The sequence below is a fragment of the Struthio camelus genome, chromosome 15, assembly GCF_040807025.1.
Source record: "Struthio camelus isolate bStrCam1 chromosome 15, bStrCam1.hap1, whole genome shotgun sequence".
Classification (NCBI taxonomy): Eukaryota; Metazoa; Chordata; class Aves; order Struthioniformes; family Struthionidae; genus Struthio; species Struthio camelus.
In genome coordinates this window covers 2214981-2221630 of record NC_090956.1, presented here as the reverse complement: position 1 = coordinate 2221630, position 6650 = coordinate 2214981, and positions in this window count along the sequence as shown.

Below are 6650 nucleotides of genomic sequence, written 5' to 3'. Positions count from 1 at the left end.
CGCGTACGCTTCTGGTTTGGGATGGGAAAAAACAATTCTGTGCTTCCATCTCTTCCCCTGCACCTTGCAAAATGCGCCAAAGAGCACCCGGGCGCGTGAAATGGACGGTGGGGCGGGATGGGGAACCCCTCTGCAGCCGGGAACCCGCCTCCCTGCGGCCCCCCTTGTGCACCCGGCATCCGGCACGGGGAGCCCCAGGGTGAAACGGCCGAGCCCTGGCGCGGCCCCGGCGGCAGCGGCGTTCCCGGCCGGCCAGCGCCTCCGGACCCTGCCACCCCCCTCCAAAAGCCAGGCACCCATTTCCAATCTCCCACTAAAGCCATCTTTTTTGTTAATTGAAACCATCACTGTCTTAATTAACCTATTAATGTAATTAGCTCTTTTTTTTTTAATTAGCTCCTCAGAGTCTTCCAAAAGATGGAGAGTGTCACGGGGAGAGGAAGATTCGTGGCCTAAGATTAGAGGGAGCGCGGAGCTGGCAAAGGGCACCGCATCGTGCCGCGGCTCCGGCGCTGTTCCCGGCGAGGCGGGGGTCTTCCGGGAAGCGGGAGCGCCAGGCGGGGCGCCGGGACCCCAGCACGCAGCGCGCCCCCGTCGGCCGGAGAGCCGCGGGACCCGGGAGCAACGGCCGCGCCGGTCGGGCAGCGCGAGGAGGAGCGGCGTGGTGCTCCTGGCGTGGAGCCCTAGGAAGGGGGCAGGCGCACCTCCTCGTTTCGGCAGCGCGCGGGTCCCAAGGCTCTGGCCGAGCTGTCACTGGCAGTCGTGAGCAAGTGGGCCGCGCCGTGCCGGACCGGCTCTCCGAGCAGAGCCATCGAGGCAGCGATGCGGCTGCCCAGCTGCGCTTGCTGGGCGGTGATGTGGCTGCAGGAGGGCACGGCTGCACAACGTGGCTGCCCGGTGGCCTGGTTGCACAGCTGCACAGCTGCACGGTGGCCTGGTTGCACAGCTGCACGGTGGCCTGGTTGCACAGCTGCACGGTGGCCTGGTTGCACAGCTGCGTGGTTGCACAGCTGCACGGTGGCCTGGTTGCACAGCTGCAGGGTTGCACAGCTGCGTGGTTGCACAGCTGCAGGGTTGCACAGCTGCACGGTGGCCTGGTTGCACAGCTGCGTGGTTGCACAGCTGCACGGTGGCCTGGTTGCACAGCTGCAGGGTTGCACAGCTGCACGGTGGCCTGGTTGCACAGCTGCAGGGTTGCACGGCAGCACAGTCGTATGGCAGTGTGGTTGCACAGCTGCGTGGCAGCACAGCAGCACGGTTGCACAGCTGTCGGGTTGCACGGCCGCACAGCTGCACGGCCGCACAACGGCCCGGTCTGCTGCACGAGGAGGGGGCTTTGTGCCCTCTCGTGGCTGTGCTGGGGCTGCCTGTCCCGTCTCGCCCGGTAGCTTTTCAACAAGGGGAAATAAACGTTTGTGCGTGACTGGCTAAACTTTCCAATTTGCAACGTGAAGGTTCCCCAGGGAAAAAGGGGAGCGAAAGAGCGTGATGAGGAAGTGAATCTGTTATCAGGAGCAGTTTGATAAATAAAAAGGCATCCAAGATCCGCAGCGCGGCGCTTGCCAGCTCTTGCTGGGTTTACGCAAGCGATTAGCAATAGGAACTGTTTGACTCCGGGCTAGAGCTGGTGGGAACGTTTCCAGTGCAGTGTTTGGGTTGGGGGGGGGGAATGAAAAAAATGCCAATTTGTCAAAACGGGAGCGTTTAGCAAGAATATATCCATTTTGATGAACTGTCGAAACTCAGCCGGGGAGGCCTGGGAAGGCAGGGCCACGCGGCGCGCTCACCGTCCTCATCCTCCCGGCGCTCGGCTGCAGCCCGGCTCCCAGGAGCCTGCGGGCGTCCGGCCTCGCGGGGCTCCTGGCGCCGGTGGCTCGGGGCTGCCCCAACCTCAGCTGCTCCCTGCGCGCCCGCACCAGGCCTTTCCCGGGAGCGCGGCCGGACGCCGACGCGTCTCCTGGCTCGCTGGCGGCTCGGGCAGCTGAGCGCTAGGCGCTTGCAGGTGCCGGGGGTTTTTTTTAGCAAAAGCAAAAAGAACATTTTAGTTTGACTCGAATCAAAACAGTTGGGCTTCGGTTTTTTTGGCTCTTCAAGGTTCCCATCTGAGCTGTCATTGCAGACAAAGTCATTTTAAATTGAGTCAAGAAAGCTTTCTAAGGGCAAAACACGCTATTGTGACCTGGGGATAAGCTTGCAGGGTGGCGCGCAGGCAGGGGCGCCGGGCGCCGGTGCCTCTGCTGGGGGGATCTGCTTCTTCCTTTGGTCCCACCGCCTTCAAACCAAAGAGCCAAATCCACCTGCCTGTTTCCAAGGCGAGGTCTAGCAAGGGCTTTGCTCCTGGGCTGCAGCTTAAGCCCCGGTTGCAAGACATCCCCGCGTCCCCCCCCGGCCAGGGCCACCTGAGGAGCCCCAGCGCCGGCGTCCGTCCCCAGGGAGGGCGAAGCCGAAGGCTGCTCCCTGCCCCGGCGGTGGGGCAGGTGCCCCGCGGCGCGGGGCCGCGGCTGCCGCGCTGCCTGGAAGCCCCGAGGCGATGGTCTCCCCCAAAGGAAGAGAAGGGCCGTTTTTCGGTCGGGCCAAGCCGAGGCACTGCCCACCCCCCCCCTGCCGCCCCAAAACCGGCAGACCTCAGCAGGGTGGGAGCTCCCCAAAAACCAGCCGGAGCATCTCCGGGACCAACGGGGCCAGACCCGCTCCCTGGCTGCGCGGCCGCCGCCGGGGGGGTAGCGCGGCCCCTGTTATTAAAACGGGCGGCAGCAGCTCGAGACGGGAAGTGAGTTGTACGTTCTCCGCCGGAGGCTCGGGCAGGAGTTTTGGGCAGGGCGAGTGCCGTTCCCAGCCCGGGGGAGAGGCAGCAGCCCCAGGACCAGGCTTTTCTTACTATGGTTTTTGCAAGACTTGAACAGGGAACGCTGCCTGCAGCTACCGCAATACCCGCGTGCCAGAGGCGGTCCTGCTTCCGGAGGGGGCCAGACGGTTTTTACCAAAAAAAAAAAAAAAAAAAAACAAAAAACCCCCCAAATCCGTGAGTAAGCACACGGTTCCCGTCGGTGCAGGACGCGGGTTTGCGCTGCCCGACCGCCAACGCAGCTGCCCGTCCCGCAAAGCTCGCCCGGCGAGCGGGTGCCGGGGAGGCGCTCGGCCCTTGCGGCGTGCCCGAGGGGAAGGGGCCTCGCTGGGCAGGGCCCTGGGACGACGCGTTTCGGCAGGGCCCGCGCGGCGCCGGCCCGAGCGAGGCTCCCGCCGGCCCGGCGCCCGCTGCAGCTACAAAAGGAGCCTCCGCCGCCTTTGCGCTTCTGATTTAAATAGTCCCAATGAGGGGATGAAGCAGCCAAAACCCGCTGGGTTTCTTAAAGCTCCGATTTAAAAAAATAATATCGATGAAACGCGATTTTTATTAGACCGGGGGTTGCTGCGCAGGATGAGACGCAGCCCGGCGCTAACCACAGCCCCGGGCCCGGGCCGGCGGCGCTGAGCAGCCGCCCCGCCGCCCGCCTCGGCCCCGCTTCCCTTCCCGGGCTGCCGTGCAAAACCAAAGCGGGTGCCGGCTGCAGCTGTCCCCGTGCCGGTGCCCTCCCGGGCAAGAAACAAGAGTTTCGCGTGATCCCGGGGATAAAAAGCCGCCGAGCTGGGCGACGGTGCAGGAGCAAAGGTGCGGCCGTCGCCCTCGGTCTATCTGCGTTGGCGCGGCGTGCCGCCCCGGCGGCCGTTCTCGGGAGCGGGAGGATTTCTTTGTCCGAGGCCGAAACGCCTGCCCCTTATCGGCCTTTCGGCTGGACGTCGGCTGCCGGCAGTTATTTCGGCTACGCCAGCCCGCGGGCCGAGGGCGACTGCTCACCTGCTCTTTGCAAGCTCCGTAACTCGGCGCGACCGTGACGACACCTTCCTCGCCGGGCTCCTTATGCCGAGAGCAAGCAAAGGAGCAGGCGCTTCGTATTCTTCAATCGAGCAGGCGCGGTTTATTTTTGCAATAAATAAATAAATAAATAAATGCAAGCCCCAAACCATTTGGGGGTAGGGGGCTGTTTTGCTTGTTTGTCTTAAAAAAAAAAAAAAAAAAAAAAAGAACCCCGAACGCGGAAGCCGCAAGGCGCGGGCGGCCGCGTGGAGGAGGCCCTGCAAGGCTGGCGCGCCCGCCGCTGGCTCCTTGCGCAGCTGGGGGCAGCTTGCATTCGGCTCCAGTGCAGCCAGATATTCGGTGGCCAAGCAGGGGAGGAAGGTGCGGGGTCAGAAATCGCAACATCTGGAGCAGAGCCGAGCGATGACGACCCGCCAAGCGACGTTTTAAGGAAAAACGTCTCGAATGCACAGAGGAGGAAAAGAGGAGTTCAAAGGCTTCCCCGCTGCCAGCCGGGAGGGAGGCAGACTCCCAACGTCATTTCGTAATGCATTTGTTTGGTCTCTGGAAGCAGAAAAAATGCAGTGTTGTAAGGGGGAGGAAAAAGCAACGGCCAGATTAGACATCAGCCCTGGCCGGCTTCGCCCCGGCCCACGACAAACCCGGCTCCCTCCGCTCCGGGCGCCAGATCCCAGAGCTTTATTAGGAAAAATAACCCGATTCCAATATTTCCTTTTGCACACCCCTCGCAAGCCGGCTGCCGAGCAGCCGTGCCGGGGAAGCAGCTGGCCGGAGCGTGCAGAGAGCGCGACTCGGCGGCCGCTTCGGGTCGGAGTCCTGACTTTTGGCCGCTTCCATTTAGGGAACAAACTGGGATGCACCTCGTCCTTCCTGCCCCTCGGGGAGCGTCCCCGGCGGAGCCGGGTCCTCGGGGCTCTCCCTCCGCCACGCCGCCGCGCCGCGGGCTTCGCCTCGCCCTCGTTCCCAAGCAGCCGTGCCAACGGGATTTAAACTCGTGTCTAAGGGTAATGCATTTCCTTTGCTTGCAGTGCCTATTCCAGCCTTCATTCCGTAAAACTCCTACGGCAGCAAAATATTTCACCATTAAGAACAACTAATGAACATATAATGAAGCGGGTAATGAACATAATTAGCTAACACTCTCCTTCCCCCTGAATAGTCATACGCATTGCGCGCGCTCCCGAATTGCAGCTGCAGAAATTAGAGCCCAAGCGCCGTGTGGGTAGCGCTGCGCCGGGCGCAGGAGCTGGGAGCCGGCAGCGAGACCCTCCCGGCCTCGGCCCCAGCCCCGGCCTCGGCCCCAGGCATCGCTGCCGCGTTTGGTGAACTCAGAGCCACCAGAAGGGCCCCGGCCGGACCCCGCAGCCTCCGTTCCCGCAGCCGGCCAGACCCCGCGGCCACCGTTCCCGCACCCGGCCGGACCCCTTGACGGCTGTTCCTGCAGCCGGCCGGATGCTGTGGCAGCCGTTCCTGCGCCCGGCAGCAAGGGACGAGCCCGCTCGTCTCTCATCGCCCGCGACGCCCCGGGGTGCGACACCTGCGTGCCGCGAAGCTGCAGGTGCCGGGGAGCACATGCGTGCATGCACGCCGCCTTCGGGCGCATCTGGCTGGTGCCTCCCAGCATGCCGGCCCCCACCCAGCTCAGCTGCCTTGCATAAAGGATTCAACCTCCCCTAATTGAGAGAAAAAAAACCCTCCTGGCAGTGCAGATCCGCTTAGCTTGGGAGCCCAGGCATCTGGCTCGGGTGGTGCAGGGGCGCCGTGCTGCGGGACCCTCGCTGTCCCCCCCCGAAGGACGCGGCCACCTTGCACTGCGTGGCTGTGCCGGGGCGAGTGGCCACGACGGGACCTTCCAGGCGCATCGCCCCACGCTCCGGCGCGTCTGGAGGGAACGGAGCCGGGATCGAAGCCGAAGGAAGTTGAAGCTGGTGCAGCCGCAGGAGCGAGGGGACGTGGCAGCAGGCGCTGCGGCTGGAGCGAGCGCGGCTGCCCCGGCCCAGCCGCGGGGACCTCGCCGAAGGGGGTCCTCGGCGGGCTGCAGCAGTGCCCCCGGCGCCGCGGGCTCCCACTGGTGCGCGCAGCCCAGGCCTGGCCTCAGTGCTTCACCCTGAATTTGGGCGCTTCCTGCGAGATGGACCCTTGTCCCCGGGCCAGCTGCAGGCTGCATGGTTAGTGCATCTCTGGTTATTCCCAGCACCGCAATCCCACGCCCGTCCACGTGTGTCGGCTGCGGAAAGGCGAGGGGAGCGCCACGGAGGGGGATGCGCTGTGCGCAGCATCCTGGGAGGGCAGTGGCTGGCGGGTGCAATGCCGCACAGGGGTGCAATGCCGCGCAGGGGTGTGCAGTGTGTGGCAGGTGCAATGCCGTGTGTGGGTGCAATGCTGCACACGGGTGCACAGTGGCTGGCGGGTGCAATGCCGTGTGCGGGTGCAATGCCGCACAGGGGTGCATGGTGGCTGGTGGGTGCCATGCCGCACAGGGGTGTGCAGTGGCTGGCGGGTGCAATGCCGTGTGTGGGTGCAATGCTGCACACGGGTGCACAGTGGCTGGCGGGTGCAATGCCGTGTGCGGGTGCAATGCCGCACAGGGGTGTGCAGTGGCTGGCGGGTGCAATGCTGTGTGTGGGTGCCATGCCGCACACGGGTGCATGGTGGCTGGTGGGTGCCATGCCGCACAGGGGTGTGCAGTGGCTGGCGGGTGCAATGCCATGTGTGCGTGCCATGCAGCGCAGCTCGCAGATGCAGCGAGACGCTGCTGCACCTCTCGCAGCAGCCCCCCCCCAGCCCAGCGGCC